We start from the raw sequence: 23,701 nt of genomic DNA, 5'->3' as shown, positions 1-23,701 counted from the left end.
ATAATTCAGATACCATTACCAAGAGATTAAAAAATAGTTAAAATGCACCTTAAGATAACCTATGTTTTTTCTTAGGATTTAGTAATTTCAAGGCTTGAAGTAACCAACTGCTTTCATGATTACACTGGTTTGTGCCAAGAAAGTTGTTATTTATATATTACATGTACAAAACCCAGATAATTCAGGTAAAAACTGAAATGAAAGGACATAGGGGACAGAAATGTTAATAATATGCTCATTCTTATACTAAATTTCACTTTAATAACAGTCAAATCCTTAAATTCCTATCAGCTACTAGCATTCACTCAGAATAGTCAAGAATATTGTTTATATTCGTATTCGCAATATAAAAAGTCTCTCTTAATAGTTGCTATGACATTACAGTGTAGAAAACATGTCCACTGAAGAAACAAGGTCATAACTAAGTATCCAACAACTGAATTTGAAAGTATTTATTAAATTTTTGAACTTCAGAAAGTTGTTTTATTCATGTTCTCATACCACTCTTCTATACAGGTATCTGTCACAGTTAAGAAATCTCAGCTTTTCCAATAAGAGTAAGCACTCTTATTGGAGTAAGAGTAAGGTACCCAGTTTAATTTTAGTGCAGGAAATATTAGCACAAAGACAGTAAATTAAGATTCTTTCCTTCCTTTTCCTCATGCAATTCAGAAAGCAAATAACCTAGGTTATCACTTGCCTTAATTACATCAGCTTACATACTTTACATGCATGAACAATACATTAATCTTCTCATCTAGTCTATAGTCTGCTCTCCTGTGCTACTCTTTGGTTTTCCAATAGAGGAACAGGTGATGTCATACTTACAAAATAGTCACTTTATCAGCTAATTGTCTCTTCTACAAGAAGCTTTCAACTATTCCCATTATGAATAAAAGATACAAAAATAACTCCTTCCATAACTTCAGACCAAACAGTTCTTAAGCAAACTGTGGAAACTTTGTTTCAGGGAGAAGAAACATGATCAACCATTCATTAATATAAGCAGAGTCGTTTAATTTTACCACTATGCTCTTCTAATAAACTACCCTGTAGCAGCAGCTGGATACTTTTTTTCATAATTTAAAAGGACCAGCTGCAGTACCAGACACAGCAATGAAAAAAAAAAAAAAAAAAGACTGACAGAATGTTGGTGCTTAGAAATAAATTAAATAAATTATGGTCTACCTGCAAACAGATCTTGTTAAAATAATTTATCCTGCCCAATTTATCCTGCCTTTTGAAAAGCAGAACTTTTGGGGTTTTCTCCCATAAACAACAAAAACCTCAGCACCTAGCTGCTGCTGCCCCTCACAAGCTCTCCTTTATTCCTCCACCTCCAAAATATCCATTCCCCTCACAATACTATGGCATCTTCCCTATGTCTCTTAATTAACAAATCATCAAGGGGTATCAGATACCAGTGTTTGTTCCAAGTATTTCAGGTATTCCATCTGGCCAGTGAAAAGCAAGGCTCACTGATGAACTGGCAGGCTAGAAAACTACAGGTAACTGTTAAGTTGCCTTTCTTCAATTTTCCCCAAAATTGTGTCAATTTAATATTTTAGGGATTTTTTTGCCCATCAAGTATTACTAAAAGCTATCTACAAATTGGAGCAGGAGAGTGGTGGAGGCACAAGGTAACAATGAGGGAGGGCTGAGGGTGAACAGAGCAGATCAAACTGTCTTGAAAAGGCAACTCCTCCTCTCCAGCCAAAATTATTTTTGTTGCCTGACTGGGACAATCTTCAAGAAAAAACACTATTAGCTTTTACAAAAAGGATTACCACACATCAATATTACCACATTTGATATACGATCAGAAACTGGACAGACAAACTATGGGCAGGGAACAGAATCCCAGCCAGTGGTGGTACTCCCAGGGAAATGGCCCTCCCATCACTTAAGTCTGGACATTTTATCTATACATATGCAGGCAAAGCCAAAAGTTTTCAAGTTTTGTGCATTCACTTTTTGTGTATTCAAGTTTCATCCTTAACTTTCCTCTTGAAAGAGCAATGTAAAAAAAAAAAAATTACTTATACATCTTAAGTTTTCTTTTTGAAGCTGAACAGAAAATAATTTTTTTCTTCCATAAACCTTCATTACCAGTGAATACAAAAATGTTCAGACATATACACAGTTTTTACACAGAAGTGTTATAAAATTTCCCTAGTCAACACACAGTTGACTTCATAAGCTTGGAGGCTTTTCATTTATGTTCCTCCATAAATATTCAAGTTTTTTTAAATATTTTTGGCTTTTTACGCCTCCATCTGAAACAAATCCCTTCTGGAAAAGGAAGATAATTCTTCAACAAGTATGCATAAGACTGACTAAACTTCTCCAGTTCCAGCAACCACCAAATGAGCTAAACTTTTTTCCTCAAAACCTAAGACTTGCATATGGAAATTTTAAACACAGTGTTTGTCAGTTGGGTCATTGTATGATTTTCTCTTCAATAAACCTAACCACAACTAGACTTCAATCTACTTCAAATACACCAGTCTTCACTTTGTTCTTAAAGCCTCACCTCTCTTCCCTGACATATCCTCATTTACCTTTTATGCAACAGTTTAATAAATTGTTAAAACATAAAGAAACTCATTAAATTATTCAAACTACATTGAAATGTCTTTAGTAAATTAAATTATGTCAATAACTCACATGCAAAGGAAAATACAAGACCTTACATCTTTTCTGCCTACTCTCCAAGCATGAGTACAGTAAAATGAACATTCTGTTAGCTGACTTTGAGGTAACTAGCTTCCTTTTTTTTTTTTTTTTTTTTAAAATTTAAATACTTGTGAAAACACTGGAAAGCACCAAGCTTCATTTTCAGACAGCCAGATCTCCAAGACATGTGAAACCATGTATCAAAAACCCCAAATTACTAGCAATTTCTATTATTTTGACTTCCTTTAGATACATTTCTCCACTCTCATTCTTGAATCATTACCACATTCTTCTAAATAAAATTAATGATACACCCAACCACTCATCATGTACCGAGACAGATGGAAGAAATGGAGAAATCACAAATCATGGAAACTTAAGATAGTGTGCTACAACAATAATTGATACAAGCCGTTTTAAACTAACAATTAGCCAGCATTTTACAAGTGATAGATAAAGAAACAGTCTCTTAGAATAATGAGAAACTCCTCTTGGTCCACAGAAATATACCATACAGCTCATCCCTGACGACAGAAGTGGTAGTGAATAATAATTTCATTTGCCTCTGCAGTAAAAGATGGTTTGGTTGTAAGAAAGTTGGTTTCAAGTATTTTTCCAGCCGCAGAGTTGAAAATTTAGCTATGAAGACTGCAAGGGCAAACATCTGATTTGGAAATAAGTGTCTGATGTGCATAGTATTTAACTCTTCTGTACAAAAGTGGTCATAAAGGAAGTCTGTTCACGTTAAAAATCACTCCACAGTGGACTCTGATTAAAAATGCTGTTGATCCAAACTAGCAGATTAGTGCAAACTAGTGACCACAACTCACTGCTATTTAACTCCACTGCAGATAACATGAGGTATGCTATAAAAAACAAATAAAAGGCATTGTTTTCCTGGCAGAAGGCAAGATGTTTTAAGAAGTTTTCCATACAGAGGAAAATGTGGTTAAAAAAAGGAGTCCTTAGATGCCTCTTAAATATACATAACACTCACAAAATATAGAGAAACCATTGTTTCAAACTCTTAGAAGCTCCTACTGTGTTTGGGAAAGCACAATTTGGGGAAAAGAATGAATAGTCATAATAGTCTAAAACTGCTTAAGAAAGCTTTGATATGATCCAAAGCAAGAAAATTACATATTGTTGTACTTTCATGAATCAGATCCCAGCTGGGGTTGGGTCAATTGGTTTCTTGTATATAGCAGATTTCAAGCATTAACTGCTTGCAGAAGAGTTATTAGTTTTCCTGGACATGGAAAGACAGAATAAAAGATGTGATTTGACGGCTCTGCAAGATCCAAAAGCAACTAAAAGAAAGAAACATGAAGAAAGGAAAGAAAATAAATAATGTGTAGTAACAAGGGAGTTGGTTTAATGGTTTTTATAGGGTTTCTTTTTTTAAAGATTTAACAATTCAATACACAAGATTATTTTGTTTCCTGTGGGCATTGGTTACCGTAATTTTTTTTTAATTAACTACTGCAGGTATAAAGATTTTATTATTTAGAACTGTAGCACAAAATTAGATATAGAATCTGGCAAGTATATTTTGCTAAAGAAAAAAAAGTTTTGTGCTGAGTCTGCATATAAAAATGTATTAATCGCTTTAAAATGTTTCAACCAGCTCTGGTTGCTCACTAGACTCCTAGAACTCTTCATGGTTTTTAAACACTCCTAATTTGATGACATGACACCATAGCAGAACAATGTGAATAATATTATGAAATAGCATTTGAATTTGTAAAAGAATAAAAGAAAAAAAAAAAGGCTGTACCCACATACCTTTCAAATATCCAAGTTAACATTTTCTTCAGATGCTCTGATGTACCACATTTAAATATCTTCCAATTGCACTTTTACAAGAGTTGATGGATTGCTTAATATTTTCTGCAGGAGTCTGTTAGTGTTACTGGGAAGCACACTACCAATGGTTTTCTCTTCTTTAGTATTTTGTACAACCAAGTAGTATTTTAACTACCAACAAACTGCTTTAGACTTGAAAAAATATTAACACAGTTCCCAGCAATTCAATGAATCTATTCACAGCCAAATATAAAGTACAAATTTTAGAGCATACAAAACCTATAATGAACACTATTTTTTCTAAAGCTATACTAAGAATAATTTTAAGCTCTCATCACATCAGTTGTTTTGAAGGCGAGATTATCAGTCATTTACTTTGTTGCCTAAGCTGTGCTTAATGATGATTTAGCTATACAATTTTAAATTTTTATTCCAATGTTCATAAAATCTGTGATACCATACATAAAACAAATTTGATGCTGAAAAGAATAACTAAACCAACTAAAACATTTTTGATGAGTATGCCATCTAACATAGCAGTAGCTGCTTCACTCTGTTGTTTTAGCAAGGAACTTGACAAAGAATAAAGAATTCCTGAGCATCCTTCATATCATGTTGTTCTCCCTGCTCACTTCAGTGTTCAATTAAACCACAGTAGAAGTTGAAGGAAGGGGACGACCGAGCAGCTTGGAGTTTTCTCACAGCTATTTCAGACCACATTTCCAAAAGGTTACCAGGCTGTTCTTCTAGATTAGATTAAAACTAAGTCTGAAGCAAATGTATTATGTCTTTATGTATAAATGTATTTAACTTACTGGACTTTCCTATCATAGCTGTAATCCTGCATATACACATACAGCACTAGAGCAAGAAACAAGTCCCAGTAAGAATCTAAATGCCTTTCAAAGACTAAGAAAGTACAGAGTGTATTTTTGACCTGCATTAAGGTTTATGGAGGTGGTACTGTGCCTTCCTACTCCCTAAAGTTATTGAACAACTTCATACTTTTCATATCATTTCTGAGACTTTCAATTCACAAAAATAAACCTCAGAATCAAATATTTAGAAACATCAGCCTGAGGAAGTCCTTCAACTTTTTAACCATTCTTTGCAGACAGAGGGCCTTAAGGGATGAGTTTATGCTTTCTTGAAACATGTATTTCAAATAAATGTATTTAAATCATAGCACCTCTGCTACATGTTAGGAAGCTTAATATTTGTTGTGATGTGTACACCTCCACACTATCTTCAGAATTTGAAAACAAAACAAGTTTACTAAACTATTACTAATTTAAGTACCTAGCTTTCTGAAACTTCTGATCAGCAAGTCCTGAAGGAAAAAACTGAAAGGGTATACTAGAAAAGTGATATGCAGAGTTACACACTGCTACCAGGGTTGGGGTTTTCTTTGCTATTCTAAGTAGAGCTGTTATTTAAGATTCTCTTTGGGACAGGGCTGCTCTGGTGTGCTGTCTTCAACTGTTTTTCAAAGATAAAGATAGAAGATATTTGATTCATTCACATGATACTACAGACAGTAGCCTTTAAAACCACAAAGTCATCTAAAAAAACCCAAGTTATGTGAAAATGCATACTTAATTTCTTTATGGCAAGCTCACAAACTGGACATCTAAATTAATATACCAATCAGGAGAAACAGAAATAATCCTTAACAGAAGTATTGTCTGGCAACAATAGTTAAAGCTGAGTTTTGCACCTAAAATTAGGTTTCAGGTTCTGTGTTTGAAAAGTGTATCAATCCCAATTACCCTGAGTACATAACAAACTGAAAATTAAATAAATCCATTAGTTTAATTTTAACCAAAATGAGTCCTTAAAGATACTTTAAAAGTGCTCCATCAAGTCAATGTTCTCAATTGAATGTATTTAGCAGAAATATAATGAACAGGATATGCACATAAGAGCCTGGGCTGTTCTTAAAGCTAAATTATTCATAGTGGTAATCAAACTGATGAATGTCACTGAGTGAAAAGACAACTCTGATCAATCTTATTTTTTTCACCAGCAACTAATATGCATTTGGGCCATCAGAAGATTTGAAAGCCTATTGTATATGTGATTTGTTTTCTCTGTTCTTAAAAAAAAGTAACACCTAGCTAAGTTGAGAACAGACCTCATGAAATTACATCTACTTGCTATCCACTTTGAGCTGGGGTGAGAGAGCTTTATCTTTGATTTTAGTCCCTGCTCACCCTGGCCATGATAGTTAAACTTTTTTGAACACTGTTGTGGAGACATCTGGTCAAGGGAGGGGATTGTCCTTCTCTTGGGCAGCCTCACCTTGAACACTGTGTTCAGTTTTGGGCACCACAGTATTAAAAAGACATTAAACTGTTAGAGAGTATCCAAAGGAAGGCAATGAAGATGATGAAGGCCCTTGAGGGGAAGCTGTGTGAGGAGCAGCTGAGATCACTTGGTCTGCTCAGCCTAGATGAGACTGAAGACCTCACTGCAGTCTTCATCATCCTTGTGAGGGGAGGAGGAGGGGCAGACATGGTTATCTTCTCTGTGATGATCAGTGACATGGCCTGAAGCTGTGTCTGGGGATGTTTAGGTTGGACATGAAGAAAAGATTCTTCACACAGAGAGTGTTTAGGCACTGGAAGGTGCCTGAGCTCCCCAGAGGAGTGGTCAACCAGCCTTACAAGGTTCTAGAAGTGTTTGGACAATGTTTTCAGGCACATGGTGTGACCTTTGGGAATGGTCCTATGCAGGGGCAGGAGTTGGACTTGACAATCATTGTGGGTCCTTTCCAACTCAGCACACTCTGTTATTCAGACCAATACTAAATACCTCTTTGTCTTTATAGATATCCATGGTCATTTGATCAATTTTTCATTCTGTTTTTCAATCAGCTTCACCATTCAGGTATAATAAGGTAATAAGTAAGAACTTCCAAATCTCTCTATATATATTGACAATTGATTCCAACCTGCTATCCCCTGGTTTATTCCTCACAGGAATCTGAAAAACAGATAAAAAAATCCCCAAACAAAACAAAAAAAAGCACACCAAAAGCCCAACCCTAAAATTAGCTTCCCTCTCCCTGGAAGAATCCTGGCATTATCACCTTCCCTTTAATTGCCAGCATAATTCTGGTTATCATTCACAATTTGCACTAAAGCACTGCTAGCATACTGAGTGCAGGTTTAAAAGGCATGAAAAAAAGATAAGATAACAATGACCTGTGGCTATGGAAAAGTAAACAGATTGGGATTCAGGTTCTTCAGGTTCTGTTGGCCTTTATCATGTGGTGCCTGTAAACTCAGACCAGTACTCCTGCCTCCCGTCAAACCACTTATTGAGAGATACGAATGCACTCTGCTATTTTCATCATTCCTGTGGCTGACACGAAGTACCAGCTGAAATTCTGGAGTCTATTCTAATGCACTGTAAAAAAAAAAAGTAAGAACATGACATACCCTCTCACTTGCCTGTAACAAGTTTTCACAAGCAACTTAGATGTTGAATATATCATTCTGACTCAATTGTTCCACAAAACCACGATGACAAATTTTGTCGTATGACTTCATTTACACATCAGGAACTGTGTTACAGGAAGATATATTGGAACTCAACATGAAAATAGTACTGCATCACATTACAAAGAAATATTATTTGTACAAAAAACACTAAAAGTTCATCTACAGTAAGAAAGCCCATCCAAAAAAAAAATACCTAGAGATTCTATCACTTGCACAGTTTAATCAATATTAGTACTAGTGAAAACAAAGTAAATTTTTCCCAAAAAATTGACAATATTACAATGGTTTGCAATTTATAGGACAAAGTCTTACAAAGCAAGATGAGAATTAAGGAACAAAAGAGCAGTTCACATATACAACCCCCAAAGGATGCTAATGTTCTTTCAGCTAGACAGCAAGACATTGAACAGGCTTATACTTTGGATAAGTTTTCTAAAAGAGTAAAGTTTCTGAAAGTTGATACCAGCATGGTACAAGAAAAAAAAAATATAAAAGTATGAAAATACTTCCCTCCTTAACTAAGAGTGAATTTCACAGCAGCTTTACATGAGCGTGTCCCAGAGTCTGAATGTCCACAGCAGCAAACGGCTGCTGCTTTATCCTATTCTTCTCTAGCAGCACCATCTCACAGGAGAACAAACACAAATGTCTTGAGGACCATCAGATTACACAGAACAGCAACACAACACAAGCAGTGCTCAAATTCCTACCTGTATCTTTCTCTTAAATGGTAGTCTGACAATAGAGGAGAAAACTCAGGAGCTGAAGCTATCAGTGAGAGTTGCTATGGTCATTAAACACTGATTCCAGTGAAAAGACACCATTACAAAGCTCTTACTCTTGAGGATAACTTTTTAATTCCAAAGAAATGAAACTGACCACTCCAATACCAAAATGAAATACCTTGGGAAAAAGAAAAAAATCTTTTGAAGTCAATTCATAATCAAGTACTATATCACAGTTACCTACCACTTAAAGAGAGGAGGGAAAAAAAAAAACCAAAAAAAACCAAAAAAAGAAGTTGTGACAGAGTTTTTTAATAATTGAAAATAAAGCTGTGGATCATAAAAACAAGGTTGGTAAATGGTAACAAAAGACAGTTTAGGAAGACTACCTTGACAAGGGTACCTTTTCTTAACTAAGTCTCCAAGCACATTTGCTTTCAGTGACAAATGAGGCTATGAGCTAAACACACCTGTTCCATCCTGACTTCAGTTCCATTGGTCAAAGACAGGAGGAATCAAAATTGCTTTTCCTGCACGGAACTACAAACCATCACTCAGTATCATGCATAGTGCAGGGGTTTAGAATTCAAGCTAATTCTCTTTTGTGGGTTATAAAAAGACCTTTATGTGAACCCAATGGTAAGAATGCCTCCATGAGCTGGGAATTACTACAACAGCACATGCATGAGATAATTTATGCAGCGCTCAAAGTCACAAGCTTCCAATTTAGCCAAAAGTAAATGCCCCAAAAGAACCTTCATATTTCATACTGCAAAACCGTATTTAAGTAATCAAAAAGTGAATAATAGAGCAGTTAGCCAGCTCTTTAATACATTAGCTAAAAGTATATCAATTCCATTGATTTTTACGATGGGCTGGTTTCACATAATGGATTAAGCTCTCTAGAAAGACTGTAAAGGGGAAAAAATGCCAGAATTAGTGGAAGATGGTGTCAAAGTGCTTTTATGACAAGCATGCAGTTAAAACATTTTATTTGGGGATGCTAAATTTAGAGTACTTCTGACAGGAATAGACCTGGTGCTAACAGTTGAGTAAAAGCCATTATTTCAACACTGCAGATATATTTTCAAGATTTCAGTTATATTTTCCTTTAAGTATTTTATTCCTAGCTAAGAAACAGTAAGTTCAAATTAGGAATATGTAATCAAACTTCAACATGGCAAAAGGTTAACAGCAGGATGCTTCAAGGATCCATGAAGCTAGCAACATTTAACAGCATTAATTAATGAGCTGAAAAAGAAAGTAGAAAAGTTAATAGTTATATAGGTTAGTCAAGTACATAACTCCAAAAATGTAACCAACTGGAAGCTAATCAACCATGATGTACACTGGCAGATAAAAGTCAATGCTAATAAATGCAGAAGAAGTGTCACTGAAAGTTAAATAATTACCAGTATGGTCAGCAACCTTCTAAATTAAGTAGGCCTAGTACAAACAAGAGGATTACAAGCATCCCTGTGGAACTCGGGGAAGATCTCTGCTCAATATCAGAACATTGCTGCTGATAATTAAAAGCGTCCAGATTCAAAAGCAGCAGTGGCAAGCACTAGCAAAACTGCCTTCATATAAAACTAGTGCTTCATTCTTAATGATGACCTGGAAAAGGCTGCTGCAGCATTAGATTAGGTAAATAATTAGAAACCAAACAGAAAGGTTCAGAAGACAAAGCACGAAAAAACACGGTTATAAGATGACTAAATGCAAACAGAAGGAAAATAATTTACACGTCAAAAATTAAGATGCTGCTCAGTAAAAGCAGGAAGTATACAGCCCAGAGGCACTCTTTTTTGATACGATGCATAATTGAATATTCACTTATGTCCAGTACATCTTTATAATAAAGAATCTGTCAATATTCAAAAGGAGGACAGAAAAAATTGACTGAAATGAAGACCGTACCATGTAATGATCCAAGCCTACTTCTATTAAGTATTGGTGCAAGACACATAGCATAACAGAAGCATCCAACATTTGCCTTCTTTAACACTTGCTATATCTGTCACGAGTTATTCATCCAGATAAACTCCAGAGTCACAACTTCAATACCAAAATCAACATGCTGACCATTTAAAGGAGGAGGGGGGCACCAAAACCACCTCTTTCCAAACAAATTTTAAAAAATCAAAGAGCAACACTGGAATGCAAATGATGCACTATAAATTGGCCTGAAGGACAGCACCACATGCTTCCAGATTTTGATTATCATTTAAGACAGATAAAAGAACTCCAAAATTCTTAAGGAAGTGATTGGTTAAGTATGAAACAGCACCATTTTAAACAGAGCCAGTACAACTATTAAAACGTATTTTAGTGCACCTTACACACAAAAAGAACTTTATTTGAATTTGTAGGCTATTTCTTTTCTTTATAAGCAGTAACAGCTCCTGATCCAGCTCAGCTTGAATCTAGAGATGGTCCCTGCACTTCCATGAGAAGACATTTCAAGACACAGGCTGGGGAAAACTGCAGAGCCAAAGACCATACCATTTTGGTCCTGTGAATCAAACTTTCATGCTATGTGGACAGTCTGACACTATATGCCCTAAAATAAAAAAAAAAAATTAAAAAATCACCAGAAATATAAAATGTAAAATCTGTCAAGAATCTCTTGACTCTTGAAAAAAACATGATGCAAATTGCATTCAAAGGATTTAAGTATTTGGAAGTACTTTATTTTTAGATGAGTGTCCCTGGAGCTACTTTTTGTTCTCACACCAAAGAGAAAGATTACATTCCTTCTGTGATAAAGAAAAATATTTAACATGTTTGCAGCTAACATATAGGTTATCAACACATATGTAACAATGAAAGGACAGCAGGATACTATTTCTCTAAAGCAGCAATTTGGTATTAAAATTTATTCTCAATTATCTCCATTCTTTTTCTGTGTAGCTTATTCCTGAACTCATCTGAACAAATTCCCTTTGAGATGATGAGGGGGGAGGAATAAATATTTGTATAAAAGCGAACCAGTACCACCTCACCACTAAGCTAAGAAATTACTGTCACATGGTGTTTCCAAAGCATTTTCATGACTTTCATTAGTGTCTTTGAACTGCCCTGTTCCTATAAGAACAAGGTGCATAAGGAATAAGGTACACTCATTCATGCAGCTTACAATTTTGGACAGACATCATCCAGTAATACTCCATGTGCTGTCCCTATCACCTTGATCTCAAGGGTGACTTGTGTGCGGTGTCCTTGCCAGGTAAAATTTGTATCATTTTTCTGAGGATAGCCATGCTGCCACAATTTCCCTACTAACAATAATTGTCTCAGGTTTACATTCCTGTTTCACAGATAAGCCTGAGAAAATGCAGCAAAGCGTTAGCAATACCACTTAATAAAAGGCCAGCATCACAGGAGGACACAGACACAATTCCAAGTCACAGAAAATGATGAAGCTGGCATTAGAAATTGAAGTGCTTTCTTCAATATAAGTAATTCTTTGTATTTACAAGAAAAACAAGTTCTGTGGTGTTCCAAGTGTTCAGGGTAGCATGATCTTCAATGTATTTGCAAAGGAATGAAGCTGAGAGCAGCAATGTATAATAATGCATGGTTAGTTACATAGTTTTGGTTTGCACAGCTGTTGGCTATGTTCGTTTACAGTTCATGTAGTGCCAACATCATTTATACAAACCGAAGAGGCTGTTTCACTCCTGTTCATCGCCATAAAAGTTATTTCTCTCAGCAGCTGCTGCACAAAAATCAGTTTCTATTTCAGTATCTCACGCTGTAAGTTCACGAAGTGGCAGGTTCCAGAATCTACTAAAAACAAGCGGGACCTAAAGAAACTTACCCATTTTTAATAACATAAGGGGGGAGGAGGTAGAGGGAGCAGAAGACACGCACTTCTGCTTTCCTAGAGTGGAAGGAGGTAGTAACCCTCTCTCAACACTGGCAAAGTCACATGAAAACCAAGTTCCATTGGACAACCAATTAGAATGAGAGCTTCCCCGATTCTCTTCAGCCTTATGAATTAAAAAGCAATAAAACAAGGCTAATCCAGAGCCCAGCAGATAAAATAAACTCTAAAATATTAGTCACATGTTACGTAATACACATAAACTGAACGAACTTGATGTGACAGCGGGGAAGAGATAGAGCCGACGATGCTGCCCTGGTACTCCCCCCCGCACAAACACACAGCCACGCTGCCGGAGGCTGCTGACACACAGCAGCTCCCGACCCCTGGAAGCAGCAACCGGACGTCCCCAGCTCCCCGGCAGGAGCACCTCGGGGAGCCGCCGGAAGGCAGCCGCAGGCTGTGTGTGCCCGTCCCCCGCGCCGGCTGCCCCCGAGCGGGCACCCCAGCGGGGTCACCCCGCTCGGAGGAAGCGGCGGCCGGCCGAGGCGGCGGCTCTCCCGCAGGCGGCCGGAGAGGGAAGAAGCCCGGCGCTGCCCGAACTTGGCGCTTCCCTTCCCCCGAGCCCCAGCGCGGCCGGGAGTGGGGCGGGGGGAAGCGGAACCCGAGGCGCCCGGAGCCCACACTCACCTCGGCCCTCCTCTCCGTCGCTGCCGGGCGGACGTCGGGGCCAGGCGAGGGACGCCGCCAGCCCCGCCGCTGCCGCGCCTGTCACCGGGCGCCCGAGCAGAAGAGTCCCGCAGGGTAAATCCTCCGGGCGGCGGCGGGGACGAGCCGCGCTCCGCCCGCTCGTCGCGGCGGCCGCTGCCTCGCACCACCACCACCAAGTTGAGGCGCGGCCGCCGCTGCCGCTGCGCTGCCGGGCTGCCGGCGGTGGCCGCTACGGCCACGGGGAGGCGGCGCCTCCGCTCGCCGCCTCGCTCCGCGGCCGGGGAAGCAGCGCCGCACCGCCGCCCCCTCGGCCCCCCTCTTCCTGCGGCTGCCGGGAGCCGCGCTCCGGCCGCAGCGGCGCGGTCACACGGAGCCCCGCGGAGGAGCCGCCGCCGCCTCGCTCGGCGCCTCGGGGCCCGCAGCTGCCGCCCCCCGGCGGCGCCCGCTCCGCATGCCCCGCGCTCCGCCGCTGCTGCTGCTGCCGCCGGCGGCGGCGCCCCCGCCCGCTCTCCCGCGCCCCACCGCCGCCGCCCCCGCCCCCCTCAGCGCCGCGTCTCCATCGCCGGCGGCAGCGGCGGCGCGGAGAGGCGGGATCAGGGAAGGGGCGGCGACCGCCCCGAACGGCCCCGCTCCGCCCCGCCGCTGCCCCGGATGTGTGGGGGTCGCCGTGGAGGGGATGTCCGTACCCGGGGCTGGGATCGCTGTTGCGGGCGTGCGGATGCCCGGCGCGGTCGGGAACCGCCGCCCACCCTGGTGCAGCAAAGCCGGCGGGCGCCGGTGCCCTCGGTGCCCCCCTGCCCCGGGCGAGGGCGGCTGCCGGCTTTGGCGAGTTCTAGTGCAACACGTACCGACCCGGGGGTCCCTGGCTGAGGGGGCCGTGCGGCGCTCGGAGCGCGGCCCTGCGGGTGCGTGGCTGCCAGCCGTGTGGCGGCTCTCCGTGCGTGCAGGCTTTGTAAGCCGGTGAGCAGATGTGGTGTTTTCCTGTGTCATCCCTGCTGCGCCCCTGCTTAACGTGTGCTTTAAAAGTAGGTCTGGGCGGTGAGGACGAGCGGGAACTGCGTGGCACCGGCTCGTCCTTCCTATGTCTTGTGATGGGGGTCAGCAGCAGCAGCTCCCAGCTCTTTGCTGGACCACACGGGTGGCTTTGGCATAGCCTGTGTGCCATCATCGTGGTGCCCCAGCAGCGATGTCGGGACGAGTAGCTGAAACAAATGTTGCATTGGATCATTAGCCTGCAACAAGCCTCTCCTTAGCAGTGGCCCCTGGGCAAGGAAGCGTCAAAATGTTACATATGTGCCCTAGGACCACGTTCGTGTTCTAAGATTATTCAACGCAACTAAAAAATTGCTTCACTCACACACTCCAAGATATATTCTGACACTTGAATTCTGTGACGTGTTTTATCTTCTCCCTAATCTTAAATTCAGCTTTTTAAAGTTTATAGATCAAAGTTTGTATGCCCCCTTTAGAAAGTCTAACTCTCAAAGTTTCAGTGAAGAAAACATTGAGCTTCCTTGACGAGTGAATCTTAAGACTCTGAAATGATAACTTTAAAAAGGTATTTGTTTACAGAATCCAAAAACCATGCTGTGCTCATTATAAACATTTTTAACAAGTTTCTTGGCAGAAACCCTATATTCAAAACAGAACTTAAACAGAGAAAGGGAAGAAAAAAGTGTGCAGACAAAGTTAGGTAAATGCTGAACACGTTATACTGATGCCTCATAATTTTGGGGGGAATTTTGTTGGTGCTTCCATTTATTTCTCTTTAAATTCCTTTTGGTTCTGTCACTAACTGGTTCTTTTATCCACAGCATACTTGAAGTTGCCCTATGGGGTTTTCATTTTATTTAACCCTAAAGATATTTTTTATTTTGTTTGAAATATCTGCAGGTGCTACTTGCTCTTGCTGACCTCCAAAGTAACTTAGACCTTTTTAAAGGCATTTAGGTTTCCCAGCCATTCATTTGGGATGCTTTTTCTTCAGACAAAAGCAGCCATTTCAGAATCCTTATGTATCCACAAAGATCTATTGAGGATGAGTACTTAGTTTGCAAGGTAGCATACAGGACTCTGTTTCTCCATATATTTTGATGTATATTTTGAAGCTATTTCAGGCCTAGCCTCTTTAAGCAGTAGAATGCAGACAGCAGCACGGTGGTTGCACCTGAAGTACATCTGCCTTTTCTCCCCTCACTGAGGAAAAGTCAAAAGTGCAGGATGGATTCCTGAGAACACCGGGGTGCACTGAATATTAGACTAAAAGGGGATTTGACTAATATTGACTGAAATTGTTTGAATAAAAAACAAACAAAAAAAAAAGCCCAAAAAACCAACCCATTTTGGAAAATGCCTAAAGGTGTAGTCAGGTGACAGAGTAAACATTCCTGTGAAAATACCAAGGTAGCCAATGCATAAACAGTAGGACAAGGAGGCATTCTTTGCCCAGTGGAGGGCTCTCACATACGTTCACCTTCCATGAGCTGAATGGGATTCTTTGTGTGCTTAAACAACTTAAATGTTTGAGCTTTGCTATATTGCTCAGCTGATATATCCACCAGGGAGTGTGCACTGTGACAGGGAGCTTCCCTGTGAGAGGTAATGCACACAGGAGCTGTTGAGCTGCCTTCATTTAGCATTTATAAGCTGGGATAATACAAGAAGTATCAGGCTATCCCATGGCGGGGGAGGTGGTGGAAAAGTGCGTTTTAAATTTACACTATTTTTTAAAAATAATCTATTATATGCAAGCAGATTAACACTTGTTCTTTTATGACTGATGATGCCATAGGATGTATCTCAAGTTCCTCTAGTGGAATGTCTTTATGACACCTCAATTATCTATTCTATTGCATTGCAGCCAAGTCCAGGAAACTCATTCAGCAAAAGTGCTATTCATTTCATGAAAAGTAAAAGTCAATGTGAGATGTCTAGATACAGCCAGAGACACTTTAGAAAGTGACATGAATTCACTAAACTCTGTAAATAAAAAGATGTAATTTTGGAGTAAGTGAATATTCAAAAATGTTGTTATGATTTAAAGGCTAAGTTTATGGCATTTGTATTTAGGGAATTATACTGAGATTCAGGTTTATGGATTGTGGAGCACTACTAAGTCAACTTTGTAAAATTACTATTGGAGAGATCTTTTACAACATGTACATCTTTAAGTCATGAGAACAAATAAATTCTTTTAAAAAATCTTTGTGATAGTTTGTAATTTTAGTCAATGTTAGCCTCTTGATTTCATGAGACTCTCAAATTCCTCTAATATACATACTGCAGAATTGCCTGGAGGGAAGCAAGAAAAATCTTTGAGTATTTTTCTTACTTGGGTTACGTTTGCCCAAGCTGTGACACTCCTCTGATGCGCCCAGAACCCCACAAAATAACAGGTCTAAGGAAAACAGTAGAGGAGCTCCAGCACCGTGTAATTCATACTACACCAGACACTAAGGGGCACGGTTCCCTGCACAGGTCTCCATCCTGTATCTGCAGCCCACCTGCAGCTGAAGGGGGATGAATGGACCATGACAAATGCCAAAGCTACCAGATGAGGAATTGAAGTTCAGGCTCACTACAAGGTAAATGAAAGCATCAGTGACCAGACCCCACAAGCGAGGCACGTGTAACTATAATTCACATCAGCAGCATGACTTAGCATCCTGAGGACAACAGCCAGGAGTAGCCTTGCCAAAGAATCCTCACAGAACTGGGATTAAAATACTCCCCAGCTGAAGGAGGTTACAGTGCCAGGGTTTGGCAGTTTCCTGCGTCTGAGGCAGCATCCCATTTGAGCTGAATGCAAACAGGCAGTACCTTAGTGGAGGTCATTTTGCACTCATTCAGTATTTAGATGGTGCTTAGAAACCTTGGAAATAAAAAGTATACTTATGTGCCAGATACAGTCTGCTTTGTCAAAAGGAAGAAACATGTAAATACCGTCTTCACATCTAATTTGGGGAAGTGTTTGTCTCACCAGAGCTAATTACCAATGAGGAAATTGGCATTTATTGTCGAGGTTTTAACAAAGGTTGTCATAAACTAACTTTATTACAGCAAAAGTTGAACTGTATTTTCATTATTTCCATCGCATCATCTTTTCTTTACAAGCTGTCTGAAATTGCTGTTCTTGGAAGGTCTCCAACAAAGCATTCTCTTTGGGGCTACTGACTGCAAATAAGATTAAAGTTTAATATGTCTGGTAATCAGTTTTCTTTTAAAGAGTGCAATCTGATTTCTTATGGTCAGTTGGGATCCCACATATCCTCATCTCCTCTGTTCTTCAACTTGCTGCTTTCAATAACCCAAAAAAGGCAATTTGCCAACAGATGTCCTTTCACCACTTTTCCTGAAATGGAGCACCATCTGAGAGGTAGTCATACATGGCTTCTACTCCAGAATCCCAGGCTTCTGTCTTCTAAATGCCTTTTTTTTTTTTCCTTAAGCCTGAGCAAGAACAAAGTGCTTTATGCCCTCCATTTGTTCCCATGACATGCAGTGAATAAAGGTGGGTAAATCTCCTTTGCTCAAAACTGAACAACAGGAGGAGGTAATCTCTGTACTCCTCACTCAGATCATTAATTCACTCTAAAAGAACTGTGGCTGTACTGAGTGGATTTCTCTTGATATCAATTAAAATATCCTTTGGGGCAAATGACAAAAAAAAAGAGAAAGCACCACAAGAACTTGTCTATCTTTCATGAACCCAGCCCTACCTCCCAGCTGGATCTGATCTCACACTATTTTTAAGGATGGAAGTAGGGAGTAGCAGGGATCTGTACTGAAACCCAGAGGGAGGGTAAGAACACTGTCTCACCTCCCGAGGTGAGGAGTGCAAAGGTCCCAGCACTCTCACTTCCCATGAATGTACCCTGAGCCCATGAGCACACAGCCCTTGTCTGCTTTGCTCCTTTGCTGAGAAGGACTAGAGAGAGAACAGGTCTCCTTCACAGAATTCCTTCCCCTATATTGCACTGGAACTTGAATGCTGTCCAGGAGAAAATTAAGGACAGAAAACCAGTGTGACTGGACCTGCGAAACTGGACTGAGTAATCCTAGCCCTAAAGATAGTGGGTTTGACAGCCTAATAATTATTAAATCATTTGGTATCATGTGCAAGCTGCATAGCAGCCACATGGTGCTCCTGACATCTATGTTGTAATACTGTACCACAGAAGGGTCAGGAGTTGCAGGAGACCATGAATCATTAAGGAAAGCTTTTGATAAAAGAGCATGCTGGTGGTGACTTTTGCAATTTTTTTTCCCAATACTCCTAAAACTCATCTTGACTGATACTATACTTTTCCTATTGGGCCTACTTAAGGAAACCACCAGAGGAAAACATCTTCAGACTGTTAGTTTCTCACTGGGGGATTGTTGCTTATATCCCAATACTTAAATTATGGATTTTTTTAACTCCTGTTGAACAAGTTGAACAACCTTCCATAGAGGTTGTGGAGTCTTCCTTATTGGAGATAATCAAGAACCATCTGGACACAATTCCATGGTGTGTGCTCTATAATGACCCTGCTTGAGCAGGGAGGTTGAACCAGAGGACTCGCTGTGATCACTTCCAAGCAAACCCGTTCTGTGGTGAAAACAAGCTTTCAGATAACATCAGAGCATATCACTATATTCGTCAGTTTGGTTGTCAGAGGTCCAAGAGGATTTAAACCAAGTTTGCCAAAGTAGGAGGTTGCTTCTAGATATAAACATTTCAAAGAATGTAAATTGAAAATGTAAATGAAATGTAAAAAAAACAGTTTCCAAAACATTGTTAAAAGGTTTTGGCAGGTATGAAAGTGCTTCCATTTTCATCTACATTAAACCTGGAACATATTCATCACTCTTACACAGTCTGTTGTTATTCCATATATGGTAATTTGTTTTGATGCTTATTTTTAAGTTCTGTAACAGGAAAAAAGGTGAGTCCTGTTTTTCTAAGATATTTCTGTCATAGTAATATATTTCAATATATTACAAAACAATCCACAGCTACATAATATGGATGTTCAAAAGACAAAAAAAAACCCCAAAACAAACACAAAAAAGACCAAATAAACAAAAAAACCCCTATTAGATTTAATTCAAATATATATGCGACCAAATGGACTGAAGATTTATCACAAACAGCTCCAGCCTTTACAAAGTGGTCCCATTCTGGAAGAAATATGAATGTGCTTTCTCCCAAGAAAAATAGAGGCAGCCTGAGGGCAACATAAAGGTATAGTAAACTTCTAAAAGATGAAGTCTCTATCTTATTTTTTACCACAATAACTTTATGTTATGGATAAACAAAGACAAGATATAATTTTATGCAGTCATTTGAAAGTTCATAAGCCTGGCTAAAGCAACTTTTCAGGAGCAGCCCTAAAAAACAGCAGTAAAACTAGCAAGTAATATGTTTGCCTGATACACTGCCTCATCTAGAAGATAGTAAGGTCTGTCTAACACCATCAGCTCTCCCTGCAGATGGGATCCCAGTGTTCCTACTTCAGCAGGATGTTTTTTTTTGTCACTGATTTAAAAATAATAAGTGATTAAACTGAGAGCAGATAAATGTTTTCACATAGAAGCCTGTCACAGATTTCTCACCCAAATGCTTCCATCTATTCTTCACTATTTACTATCGCTGTTCACATAGCAGGTCAGCAGTATAATTTTTTGCCAAAAGTGAAACAAGGCAATTTTGTAGGGAATGCTGGAGGCTGCTTGGAAGCCAATTGCTTGAAGGAGAAGGTACCTTCTGAAAAGGGGCTGTAAAAGCAGCACCTGAGGTTTCAACTTTGTACCTTGGTGGCTCCTTTAATAAATAGGCTCTGTTTATCACATACAGAAGAGCAAAGGAGAGGAAATGGGCTTCCCACAGACAGGTCTGCAAGGCGAAGTTACCGTCTGCTTCACACATCATAGATTAAGCAGAATAAAAAGGCTGAATTCATCAGTGTAGAGATACACTGCATCATTAAATTATGCCTTCAGTGACAACTGAATAGTCCATTTGCCTTCAGCAGCTTTCCAGTGGAGGCAATGATTGGAACTTAATAAACAGTTGTGTTAGAAAAACACTATTTGTTATATATATGGCTTGTTAAGCACAAGCAGCAGAAGAAAGCAGGAACATTTTTTTTTTTTTTTTTTTTTTTTTTTTGTTACAAGCATCAAAAGAAATTACAGGCAGATAAAGGAACTGGATGGATGTGATAAAAATAAACTACTTACCTCTCACTTTTCAGGTAGAATAAGCCCTTAAGATCCAATTGGTAAGTCTTCCATTAGTCCAGTATTCCTAAAATGTGCATTGAGTAATATTCCAACATGTTATTTTCAGTAAAGTACTCCACCCCTAATCTAGATTCCAGTTTGATTTCTCAACTGGGTTTTTAAAATGATTAATACCCACAACAATTCAATTATTTCATTACATTTACCATTTACTGAAATGGCATTGCAAGTGAGCTACACCTGCACCAATGGATGGTTTGGGACAGACCAAAGGTGTGTCTAACTTAGTATCCTCTCTGACATCTCTCAAAATGAGTACCCTGGAAAAGATTATGAAGGCCACTACAAACATGTGTGACAGTTCCCCAGCTTCCAGCTGAGCTTGGGTTTCCTTTCTTTTTTCAATACAAAGGTGATTTGCAGTTCACTTGTTTTCTACAACTTGTTGGAGTCTGCAGCAGTGATAATGCTGAAGACAATCCTTAGCTAGGTCTCTCCTGAAGTACACGCCTAATTGAAATGTACTGACTATATGAAATTGCTGAGCTTTGCAGAAAAGCAAGCTGCTGGCAAAAGCAAAAGGCAAATATCACTTCTATGTCTTAATTCAGTTTCTCCATTATAATCATTCCTAGACCATGGGAATTCGCATACCTTCCCTAGAGGTTTGATTTCTGTAAGCAGCGGATGATATCTATGTGGGTCAAATAATTTATCCCAAGTATAAATATATTTTTTCTCTATAGCCAAGAAATAACCTATCACTCAGATTTCTTTGTTAACAATTTTCAAGAATCAGGAAGATGGCCAAATTTTTACCACCCTGTTCTTATAGTTAAATCTTTCTACAATATCTAAATATACACAAGTATAAAATATTTGGCTCAGGATATGTTTAAGTGATAAGGGCATTCTAACATGTTTCCTTCTGTCTTGCTGTGTAGCAATGATCTTTGATCTTAGTACATTCACTGCCTTCCTTCCAGGCTTGCACTGATTTTAGACAAGGTAGATGAAAATCCCTCCACCTGGAGCTATTTTAATGCTTACTGCCCAATTCTTAAGTCCTGTACAGGAACAGAGTGCACTGTGGCTGAGCACAAGCCCAGGATGGAGGGATTAGAGAAAAAAAAATCTAGCACCTCAAGGCAGTGCTTGGCAGCTGCTACTTCAGCCCTAGAGCTACAGCAGCTGCCACAGCCAAAGCAGCAGTGGTACAAACAAAATAAGGAAGGTTTGCCTGATGTACTTTTTCCCACCTTGTGGCTTGCCTGCATTTTTTAACTCATGCTTTCCATGATGCAAATAGTTCTACCTGGAGAGTAAACCTGTGGATCCAAGAGAATGGCTGTTTTCATCCCTGTTACACAATACAGCCACAGAAACCTCCCCTATATTCCCCCCAGCTAAATATTATGCTAAATTAAAAAGAAACCACATTATTTTCAGAAATTTTATGTTAAATAATTACATATCTTATACATTAAAATTATATATCAGAAATCCTAGTGGTGTACAGTAAGAAAGATCCTTTCCTCAAATGTAACAAATATGGAGACTGTAAACAATGAGCTATACTTTTAGAAAATGGTGAGCAAAAGATTGAGCATATAGTCTAGGACCAACAGAGCAGCATTAATGTATTTAATTCTATATTAATCTATTTTCATACCTTTCTTTTCCTCCAGTCTTTTCCAGAAAAAGGTTTAACTCTCCAGAGTGCCATTTCTGAGACAGCTTCCCATAATGCAAGAGGGAAAAGTCTATGAGCTTTCCAGTATAATAAGCGAGTAGCAGATGTGTGTGAGTACAGCTCAGTAAGTAGGCATTTCCAGAGAGCTTAGATAAAAGTGCTTAATACGATGCCCAAATACCACAAGTCCCAGTGGGATAGTGAAGCTTGCTACAGAACAGAGACAATGTAAGAAAGTCAAAGACAGTGCAAGAATATGATCTTCCATTTTTGAACCATTTCAAAATCCAACAACCTTTGTGTGAACTTGTCAGTCTGATACAGTCAACAGAATGATGCAGCATGGGCTGTGGCCATGGAAGGGAAAATAGTACCTGCTCAGGGCTATTAACAGCATTCCAGTTGTCCTGTACTAATTCTGGGGCTAATCATCAGAACCAGGAGTAAGCACAATATAATTTCTAAAGTACAGTTTTAATGGTGCACCTTTGCATCTAAAAAAAGTCTAGCTTTTTGCTACTCATCTGAATGCACACAAGATCTGAATTTTATTTAATTTAAGGAGCATTGGCATTGGTTAGTGCAAACGCTAGATGAGTAAACATGCACATCTCCCATGCTTACACATGCAGATGCAACTGCCTCAGTCCCATTCCTTTTAGACAGACAGCTACACTTGCACCAATGCCAGGAGTCGCAATCCTAACTACACTGCATGTAACCCTGTAATGCAGGATGCAACCCTGTGACCTCCCTTCCTTGCTTCCTAGGAGGCAAACTGGGGTCTTGCCTCAGGCTGCAAAGCAAATCAATGACCTAGTGCCAAAAGGATTTCAGGTCTCACCCTGCCTCCCATTCTTGGGCTACACTATTAAGTCATGCTTTTCTTTTGTTACATGCATCTCACTTTTCATTACAATGTATCACAGTGTAGCAGAGTTTTAACAATAAAGCTTACTTTATGATTTTAAGTATCCTTTGGATAAAGAGAAAAGAATTTTCTTCTAACATACACTCCCATCTTGAAATGTAAGTGTTAAATCTCTAGATGAAAGACTATGGTCTGCTTATTCTTTCAAGATATGACATCATCCTCAGCACATGCATAGCCTAGTACACGTAAATTATTCTTCCTGAAAATTCCTTTCATTATTCTCAGATTGTTAAACATCACCCAGTGGCAAATTTGTAACTGATGTCTCTTGTCTGAAATTTATTTGCATGTTTATTTCTTTTGTTAACTCCCTGGGGTCTCTTACTTTTTGTGTCTATAACAGAACTAAGGATGCAAATATTCTAGGATTGAGAGAAGACATTAACCTATTTGCCATTTTCTAAACCTGTATTTATTGCTTCTTAAAAATGACTTTTTTATTGCAAATACTCCTTCACACAGTTACACATCCTCTGGTATTACCTCAGATGCAAAATACAATTTTCTACCTAACCTTTGATGTAGGAATTCAGCCTCATCTGCAGACAACTTCTGCCCATGGCCACTCTCCCTGACTTTGCAAAGGAGTGACCT

The 23,701-nt window shown here is 39.5% G+C and overlaps 1 protein-coding gene across 2 annotated transcripts in view; it reads right to left on the bottom strand.

The window, feature by feature from the left end:
- Nucleotides 1-13,393, bottom strand: part of GALNT1 (polypeptide N-acetylgalactosaminyltransferase 1) — an 86,448-nt gene extending 73,055 nt beyond the window's left edge. For both annotated transcript variants that reach the window (XM_014256805.2, XM_088061367.1), the window contains exon 1: nt 13,233-13,393. The gene's annotated coding sequence lies outside the window, so the exon portion shown is untranslated. The remainder of the gene's footprint in view (nt 1-13,232) is intronic.
- Between the last annotated feature and the right edge of the window lie 10,308 nt (nt 13,394-23,701).

This window comes from Pseudopodoces humilis, chromosome 1, assembly GCF_049639895.1.
Source record: "Pseudopodoces humilis isolate 2021_Gansu_Grassland_sample_001 chromosome 1, ASM4963989v1, whole genome shotgun sequence".
In the NCBI taxonomy this organism is placed as follows: domain Eukaryota; kingdom Metazoa; phylum Chordata; class Aves; order Passeriformes; family Paridae; genus Pseudopodoces; species Pseudopodoces humilis.
Note: the sequence above shows the minus strand (reverse complement) of the source record. Positions and strands in the feature narration are given on the sequence as shown.